This window comes from Carassius gibelio, chromosome A10 (assembly GCF_023724105.1).
Source record: "Carassius gibelio isolate Cgi1373 ecotype wild population from Czech Republic chromosome A10, carGib1.2-hapl.c, whole genome shotgun sequence".
In the NCBI taxonomy this organism is placed as follows: Eukaryota; Metazoa; Chordata; class Actinopteri; order Cypriniformes; family Cyprinidae; genus Carassius; species Carassius gibelio.
The window spans coordinates 7,960,537-7,970,936 of NC_068380.1; the positions used below are offsets into that span (position 1 = coordinate 7,960,537).

The 10,400-nt window shown below is 36.2% G+C and overlaps 1 protein-coding gene across 1 annotated transcript in view; it reads right to left on the reverse strand.

Moving 5' to 3' along the window:
- LOC128021021 (pleckstrin homology-like domain family B member 2) overlaps positions 1-10,400 on the reverse strand; it is a 97,797-nt gene that overhangs the window by 19,499 nt on the left and 67,898 nt on the right. The window lies entirely within an intron of this gene.

Here is a 10,400-nt window from a genome sequence, read left to right on the forward strand (position 1 = left end):
TTTAAATATATGACTGATTAAGCTATTATCGATTAATTTTAAAATAATTGTTTCTTTTACTTAAAAAAAGTGATGTAAAAAGAAATTTCATTCAGAAATTGCTAGTAAATTCTACAAACAATTACAAAGAAAAGGCAAGTAACACACTGAACGGAATGTAACATTTTGAAGTAGTAAGACTGCAATGGTATTTTCTTGTAAAACCTGCTCAAATAATCTAGTTTGGTAGAGTTATATGCCTCAAGGTGGTGACAAATGAATAGTAAAATGAAATGAAATGGAGAAGTTAGGCGAAATATGATGAGCTGACACCCTCAGTCACCATTCACTTTTATAGCATATTTCTGTACCCAGCTTTAGTGTTATTCTGCTCCAACTATCTCATTTTGAGTTATTAAAATAATTCAGACATCAGAAACTAAAAATAGTGAGGATGAGCAAATAATGTTAGAATTAACATTTTGGTTACACTGTTCCTTTAAGAAACAAAATATATCTCGGGTACTTGTTTTAGTTCAAAATATAGCCTATTGGTCATTGGTGTCATTAGTTATGCTTATTCAATTGTACATTCATTAATTTAGAGAGAATGAATAAAGATGTCATAAGTGAATGAAAACGGACCCTTCTTTAACACCCCCGCTAAAAATAAAATGATTGTGCTACAATCGTTTGTGTGTGAGTGTGTGTTTGAAGCTGAGCGCACGCTGTCTCTTTAAAGGGTTACTGTAGGTGACTACGAATCATCTGCAAAGTGCGCAATAGTGACGCAAACATGACTTCAACGCCTGAATACACGTCACAGAATCTGTGTAGAAAAAAAAGTAAACGGAAACGTTAGGTAGGAAGGAAATTCATAGCCTACACTCAAGAGGGGAGGACTGAGGGAGATAAAACAAACAACAACAAAAACGACTTTGTTGAATATAACGGCAAAAATAAAACAATAGTTAGTGGTGGTTCGAAGGCATCTAACGTTACAGGAAAGAAAAGAGAGCGGGAGTGTTGCCATGTCTAGCTGTAATAAGCGACTTGATAATTGTTTTCTCTCTTAGAAATATGCGGTTTTAGGCTTAGAATACACACTAGACTGATTCGAATGGGTCCTTTTCCTACAGCTACTTTTATTTCGAAGCCTTTTACAAGGAATAAGTTCCATGCTAAATTAAGGTAAACGTTTTTTTTCTGTCAGGACCTAGCAACAACGACGACAGCCATCTCTACCGGAAATCTCCCGGTGTCACACATTCACGAGAGTGTTTAACAGCGAAGACTCGGATGTACGTACGTACATTAGATACTTCACTTACAGCGACATAGCGGATAGACTTATTTCACGAAATGTATATACATATACACTGCAAAAACATACATTTCTAACATGTCTGTGACATTACCGAAAAGTTAGTATGTAATGAGGCAAACGTATAATGAATAATAATACAAATTCTAACTTCACGAATTAATTGTCTAGTCTTTTTAGATCATATTCTTTAATTTAACTCGTGAAAGCAAGCTTTTTTTCAGCACCAAATGCATTGCCCAATAGACTGTTCTCTTTAAAGGGTCTTCATGCTGCCCACGTGCGAAAAAAGTGAGTCACACTGCAGCAAGTTTCAGGTCGCCTGCAATGTGCCGTACATCTTTTAATAAACACGCACTATAATTATTATCTGGAAAAAGAACTTCTAAGACTTTAGTATTTGGCAACCATCAGGTCATTTCTAAATGAACTTCCAGGCTGTCATCGTGTCGTTTTCAACCAAACAGTGTCAAAACACACTTACCTTGAAACACAGAGTCCTCGCCAAAAATGCAGTCGATTTTCTGATGGCTGCCCGTTTTCTAGTACCTTGTCTATTAGATGTCGGCGCTCCAGGAGGATGGCTCAGTGTACTGCGTAATGAGAAGTTCTTAGTGTCTCCATTTGGGCCACTGTCTGAACTCATCACGCTCGTCTTGTCTTCTTTTTCCTGGTAGAAACAAGCAGCTCTCAAGCGCTTTTCCATCTACCGTGCGCTTTTTATAGAGATCTGATAGTACTAGTAAGCTGGAGAGGGAGGGGGGCTCATTCACTAAAAAGCATCACCTACTCAACTACGCGCGTGCACTACGTCATTGACGGAATTTTGTCAACGGGGCTACTATTTATAAAGACCAAGAAGAGTTTGTATTCTCACAATGCACAGTTAAACGAGCAAAGAACGATTATATATAGACTATGCATCCTTGTTCCTACAGCTGAACCTTCCAGTTACACTCTCAAGACTGCAAATATATATCTAAATACATTTATTTATTGTTCTCTTGTTGCTATTCATGGTTTACATCCACACAACCTTTTAGTGTATTTTTAGATGTTAAAGGATGTTAAATAACAACTATCATCGGAATCATTAAGCACTCTTGGTTTAACCAATATATAACATCCAAACAACCTTTTCACCTATGAATTAACTGCATAAATTGCATATCGTGACTGATCAGGTTGCAACACTTTCCAGTGTACTGCTACTGGAACAAAGATTACACAAAATGTGGGAGTGTAAAGGCCACATTTACCAAAAATACGGCAGAAACACACATATTTTATGGTTTAGAATTTTTTTTTTTTTTTTTTGATGTAATACCACAAATGAACACATACGATGTTTTCAGTTCAGTGTTTCATCCAAGTGTAACCCTCTTTATTTGCTACAAATTTACACATTTTTGTGGATTATGGTTGTATTTGTAATACTGTAACACACACATGTACACACACACACACACACACATATATATATGTATGTATGTATGTATGTATATTAAAGTTAGAGACATTTATCACAAAAACACGTGTTACAGATGGTGAAACAGTTACAGCACCCCTCATGCTTCTAAAGTGTACCTTTAACAAAAGCATAAAGTTAGGCTTTATGCCATCAAATCATCTTGGTTCTGCTTTTATTTTCATTAAACTTTATATAAATATATCCATACTGTATAATTAGTGAAGTGTAATGAAATCTCTAGATTTATATATTATCCTACGTGAGCGCGTGAGTCGTGATTCCTCGCGCGACGTTCACCCTTTCACACCGATTCATTGCGGACGCCCTTTTTCCAGCAGGAACGGAAAATCGCAGTCTAATTTCTTTTTTTGTGTGATGCGGCAGAAATGTCGACAGCCATTCGACCGTTGTAATAAACCGATTTGAATCATATACACGCAGAATGTCGAAGCTCTCTGCGGATTGCGTCGCTGAATCATTCTCGAAGAGAAGCTTTTAGTTTTTCAGACAGACGTCAATGGGAAGCAGTCAAAGCGGCGGAGGACTGATGATCCCCCTGAAATCGATACAAGTGTAACTCGATTTGAAGTCTCTTAGTGCGCTGAGAGCACGCAATTGCGTACAACCGGTAGTCTACGTCCTCATGACCAATTCTGGATAGTGATTTGGGGAACCCTGAGACGTAACGCCAGTGTCAGACGGGTAGCTCGTATTCTCCCTCCTGAACGTGGGATGATCAAGACAGCGGAATACACGGCGTGCCCCCGCAAAGGGTACGTCCCCGAGGAAGTTTGCCGCTTTTCTAACTTTTGCTGTGCTCTTATCAACTTACAAAGAATATTATATTTGCAAACATATTATTTATACAACAGTTACTTCTTTTTAATAACTTGCTGGCAACTCACATAAGAACTCGTGCTTGCTTGCCTCATCGATATTGTTTTAAGAATTTGTTTTAAACCACACCTTATAGGCACCTTTTTTTTTTTGCATTGTTAGATGTTAATAAAGACACAACATTTTACTAGCAAAATAAATATTTCAATGTTTTTGAGGACTTTTGAATTCATTTCTGCATAGACACACACCTTAAAAAGAAAGAAGCAGATATTGCCCAGAAAAAGAAAAAAAAGATGGATTTATTGAACACATGTTAACCTTTTGAGATACAACAGAGGGACATGTTGTCACACTATACGCCACACCCAATGAAATCCTGCCTAATCAAGTTAGAAGTCATTGAATGTAAAGGAGGCTAGATGAGTGATAGAGTTTGGCCTGGCTATGTCCAAAATCACATACTATCTTGAGTAAGTGCTTATTTTTAATAAGTACTTTGTGACAAAAGAATTACATTTCAGAAATATAATACATTTTGCCTACTCTATTATGGCTAGTGTGAATTCGTACACTTCTTTTGTCGCATATGTTTTTCAGCTACTACAGTATATAGTAGGGAATAATGTGATTTCGGATAGAGCCTTAAGTTTTTACAGTAGCACACACCATATAAAGGTCTGAAATCGTGTAACTTTCAAAACTTTTTGAACATTTGAACAATCAGCTGAACAATCTGTATATTGTTAAACAACATTACAATCAAACAGTGCAAATGTACTTCTATCTCTCACAGCCTCATATTCATTCTGGTCAAAAATATGGTGCTTTCCTGACTGAGGTCTATACAAGCCAACAGGTATTTTTATGAATAAGTTATATGAAATTGCACTAAAATAAATTTAACAACTTGCCCCAACCAGACATTAATTAAAAATGAGAATATCTTTTAACCTTTCTTATTTCAGTCTATGTTTTTGATATATAGTTGACCCTTGCCTGGATTTATATGCCATTTGAATGTTATCCAGTACTATTAAAAATATAATATTGGAACGTTAGATTGGATGACAGAATTTGCAAAATATTATAACATAAGAAATATTTGAATTAGAAATTTAAAACCAATGTACAAAACCGCAAACCACTGTGCAATATTCAAACAGTATTCAAATATTTATTAGCTCTGTGGTTTTGGAGATCCCGTTTCTGTAATAAAACATGAATCTAGTTGTTTCACAGACCCCATTCTGAACTTCAGCAGGACATTTCAGGTGAACACGTGCCTTCCTTCATGAATTTACAGAGAAATGCACGCATCACCAATTGCAGGAAGCTCACTGCCGGATTCAATTTCTTTTATTTCAGAGCGGAGGACAGAAAATAACTTGGGAGGCTGCGTTTACTTCCGTTTCTATTTTCAGCGGCCCATCTCCTCATCAGGAGCTCCTTTTTTTGTCATCACTACCTACCCTGCATCCCTCCATCTTTTGATTATTTGATTCCTATTTGTTTATGAGTTTGTTCCAGCTGTGAAAAGTTTTTTTTTTTTTTTCGTACTGTACACCGTAGACTTTGATTACCATAAAATTCATTATGATAAATGAATAATTTCATTTCAAGAACATGCTGACCTCCAAATGTCCTGGTTTTAAAATATGCAGGATAAGCATATCTTTAACATGGATGAATATGTATATGCAATGGATAATTTCAAAAATAACTCTGAGACATTGTTGGTCATGTGTGGGGATATTGTACAATTTACTGTTTGTTAAAGCTTTCATTAAAAATAACAAGTAGAGATCTTGAATTTTGTTATCTCCCTCTCTCTCTCTCACTCTTTCTCTCACTCTCTCTTGCTCTCTATTTCGTTGTCACTTCCGCCCACCCTTCTCATCCTGCTCTCTTCCTCCCTCTCCAATGTATTCGCCCCCACAGAAACTGTCACCTCCCTCCCTTTTCTCTCTCCATGCTTTTCGCATCTCTCCACGTTGTCACTGTATTGCTTCTCTCTCCCCACATTTGCAGATGTTCCTCAATTTGCTAGTGACACCGATAACGATATCAGAATTTCTAAAGATTGATTCAAAAGGCGAGACTTGATGTCTGGAGACAGGAACTGCTCCCTCCATCTCTGTCTCCCTTCTCACTTTTTTCTCTCTCTTTTTTTTTTTTTTTTTTTTGTATCTCGTTCGGTATTCGCTGCACAGAATGCACTCAGATCAATACAAAAAAAGCCCACACCCCTCCCTTATCCTCTGCCTCCTTTTTCTTTTCACCCCCTCCCACCCACCACATCTCTCTCTCTGACTCATGCAGAAATCCCTGCATGCCTGAGCCCAGTTTGTGTTTTTTCTCTCTGATTGCAAGGCTGACTTGCATATAATGAGGTTTGCCGGAGAGAGCGAGTGAAAAAGAAGGATGAGCAAGAGGCAAGTGGGTTCTGATTGGTAGAACCCCCTCCACCCCCACATGTTCATTTACACACGCGTACCTTCAGACCCCCAAATGCAAGCATTTCTATTCCTCCTACCACACCCGTCCGTATCGCCCAGCACATCCACACATGCACACACTCTCTCGCTCTCTGATTCAAGTTCATTCATCATACATCAAAAGAACAATCTGAACTGCTGTGAAACCACAGTGTGACCAATTTCTGTCGACAGATGTGACTTTACTTTAATAAGATACACATTAAATCACTGCACTATATATGCAAGAGAGAAATCTTGGCTGCATCATCCATTAACATTGCAATTGATGAAACAGAGACACAATACAGTGGAAGTACAATACACAAAATGTAAAGACAACATTGTAAAAAGGGAAAATGTGCAGTTAGTTTGCCGTTTCTTCTTGATCTGAACCTTAAAAAACAATGTCCAGTAGTGTAATATAATGTAGTAATATAGTTTTATTCATATTAAATACATTTTTTATATAATATCAATGTTGAAACAGCTTCAATATATTGCTTCATATATTTGTGGAAACTGTGATACATTTTATTTTTCAGGAATATTTGATGAATGGAAAGTTTAAAAGAACAGCATTTATCTGAAATAGAATCATTTGTAACAATGTCTTTACTGTCACTTTCAATCAATTTAAGCCATCACTGATGAGCAAAAGTATTAATACAATAAGTATTAACTTAAAAGCAGCACTGATAATAATCAGAAATATTTCTTAAGCGGCAATCATCATGTTAGAATAATATTACCTAGTACAGCATTTCTGCTGCTATCATCTCTTCTTCTCTCTCTCTCTCTCTCTCTCTCTCTCTCTCTCTCTCTCTGCCTCTGTCCCTCTTCTTCTGTTCTTCTTCTCCCCAAGAGCTGTTAATGTGAATTAAACATTAAAAAGCTTTCAGAGGCTTGAGGTTAGGCTTGGGATAAATACGTCAATGGTTCTATATACCCCCTCGATCTCAAACGTCGTGTTTTTCCAACCCCTATGTCTCATTTTCTTCTTCCCTCCTGGTTTTTCTCACTGCATTATCTCTGCATTGCTCATTGTTCTTGCTGCACCTTCTCCACCTCTTCATTTAATTCTCTCATATTAATCATTGTCTCTTTCCCCATGTGTCACCTGGACCACTTCATCCCTCCTTTTACCATCATCCACCTCTTCTCTCATTACTTTTAAAAAGTTGGCTTCAGCCGGTCACTCACCTCCCCTTTACATCCCAAGGGAGAGAGGGAGGGGAGAGAACAGTAGTGTGTGAGAGAGGGAGAGGGATGGATTAATGAGGGGGCAGGAAAACCCCCCTGGTGTTGTGCATTCACCTGCAGAAAACTCCCTGCCTTTCCCACCTCCGCTCTGCTCATCTGTATTCTGAGTCTTTTCTCTGCTCTCACTCTCCCTCCTCCCACCTCCATATCTCCTCTCCCCCCTCCTCCCTCGCTTCTGTCCCTCAGTATTACTTTACCTGCAGCATAGTGCAGCAATGAAACACTAATGGTAGTTTTCAATGTTCATCAATTCATCACAATTCAGATGCACTATGTTAGTGGTACAGAATAAAAACAGATGAAAAATCATATGAATATATTTAATATAAAAATATATAATAAATAAAAATGTCAAAAGTGGTAATGGACATGGCTCCATTGAAAAAAGTTTTTTTATTGGTATCTATGGTTCCATGAAGACCTTGTAACCTTCATGGAACCTTTCAATTTCTTTATAGTAAAAAAAAAGATTATTTAGATTTTTTAAATGTTCTTCACAAATTCTTTTTAGAACTGTTCACTGAAATGTTCTTTTGGGGAACCGAAAAATGAATCTTCTATGGAATCAAATCCCCTTTTGGAATTTTTTAGGAGTATGCACTATTTTCTTATATTTTCTTAATACAGCATGGTATTATAATTATTTGAAATATGACACATGTACATTAATTGGAATACATTTTAAATTTAATTCATGCTTTATGATTATATTAATCCTTCAGTACAACTGTATTAAAGTACCATGATACCATCAAATTATGCTGCTGATTATGAGCACACACTCTCAGAAAAAAAGGTGCACAAGGTGTTGCAGGGACGGTGCACTTTCAAAAGGTGCATATATGAGGTACCATTTACCTTTAGGGTACTTATATGCATCCTAGGTTTAAAGAAGGTACAAGTTTTTTTATTTGTTTCTGAGAGTGCACTAAAGCATTATATGCAATAATTTTAATGTCAGATGCATATAGGCTTTAACGAATGAAAAATTATTTTAATAATAAATAAATAAATTCCCATGCATTCTAAATCATCCAACTTGAAATGTTTTAGAGACATATCGCACATGAGCAACATTTTTTTCCAGATGAAAACTCACACCTTGGATTGGCATATGAACAACATATTTATGCTATCAGGGAGGTGTTGTTACCTCCTGTGGCGCTGACAGGAAGCACTTCCATAATAAGCAATTCAGACAAAAGGTGAATTAGGCTCCTGTCCCTTTAAATGCCTGGCTGATGCCATGTTGCTAGGGAAATGGAGATGTTTACTCCAACATCAGTGTGAGCTGGCCGGTTCTCTTGTGTCCTTCCACGTTTTCTCTTTCTCACTTGCTCTCTCCCTCCTTCATCCTCTCTGTACATTTTTCGATCTGAGGATATTTTTCCTCCTACTTGCCTCACAGCATCAGAAAAGGACAGTTTAATTTAAAATGAATAAACTAACCGATGTTCATATTATTGATACATGCATGTGCAGAGTTGTGTGATTCTTCGAAATGAGAACAATGATGAACCACATTTTAATGAAGCAGTTCAACCTATTACGCTCTTTCTGTCTGGACACTTGTTTTTATCGACAAACCTCCTCCAAGATTGATTTTAAGAGGGATACATTTCAAGGTTTCAATCTGCAATTAAACAGAATAAAAGTAAAAGACAAAAATGTGCAGAGAAATTTCTAATGAACGTCCTTGAGGTTGCTCTTGAAAATGTAACAACACTGACACCTGTGGCAATACTGAGGAACTACACTTCACATAAAAAAATAAAGAAATAAAATAAAAAATAATAATAGCTCATTTATATTGCAGCAGGGCGCTGTATGCTTTGTTAATTTTGTATTTTTGTATATTCAGGGAGTTTTTATTTTTCGTTTCGGATCCTTAATTGCCATGAAATTTCTCACTTTTTACACACATGAAATACAAAGCACATGACTCACAAGGATGACTCATAGTACCCACCTCTCTGTTCTCACTGAACCCTGTCATCCCTTGAGAGAGAGAGAGAGAGAAAGAGAGAGAGCAGTGGGTGATGGCTGACAGGGAAAGATTTCATTAATTTCAGTAATTTGCCATCAGAACTTGATAGCTGAACCAAATTATTGCTGGTTTTGATGTGTTTCCAGGTTTTGTAAATTTATTTATTGTGTCCTTTTATTGGAGCTGTCAGAGGTTCAGTCTCCTACAAGTGGAAACTAAAAAAGAAAATTCACAGATGAGCTTTACATTAGTTTGGACACTCAGAACATACCATATCCTGGCAGTTCATATAATCAACACAAGCAGAAGTAATTAAGCTCCGCTGTAAGGTCTCAGTGAGAGAGAGATAGCAGGCTAATTAAAGTCATGTTGACAGCAATTTTAGCAGGTAGTTATTCCATCTTGTAATTTAGAAAAAGAAGAAGATGAAACATTTTCACTAATGGTTTCAGATTGGGATCCCAATGTAAAATATGCATATGCACACAATATTTTTTATATGATGTGAAGATGTAACTTTCATTTAATTTAGATCAAACAAAGCATAATAATTAAGTAGGCCTATGATTTGTCAAATTGTGTTATATTTCTTATAGATTATTCATATTTGATTATTAAAAATCATTATGAGAAATTATAAAAAATTACATTTAATAAGTATTTCTTTTATTATTCAGATTAGAGCTGTTACAAATAATAATTAAATATGTCCACATTTTGTTTTTATTTTTGTTGTGTAAATGTAAGTTCCTTAAAACAAAGCCATTCTTTCCTGTTTTTCAAAATTTTAGTTTTACACAAATAAATAGTGAAAAAATATTATTTCGTTATCTACTGTCATCTGTTTTGTTACTCACTTTATTCAAAATATATTCTTCTGTGCTCAAAAGTACAAAGAAACACTTACATGTTTGGAACAACTTGAGGGTGAGTTAATTATGACAGATTTTTTGGTTTAATCATCCCTAATTTATTATTATTATTTTGCCTTACTGTGATTGTAATATGTTACAAGGAAACCTACTCGGCATTATGACGGCACGCGTGTTATTTTTTAAACGC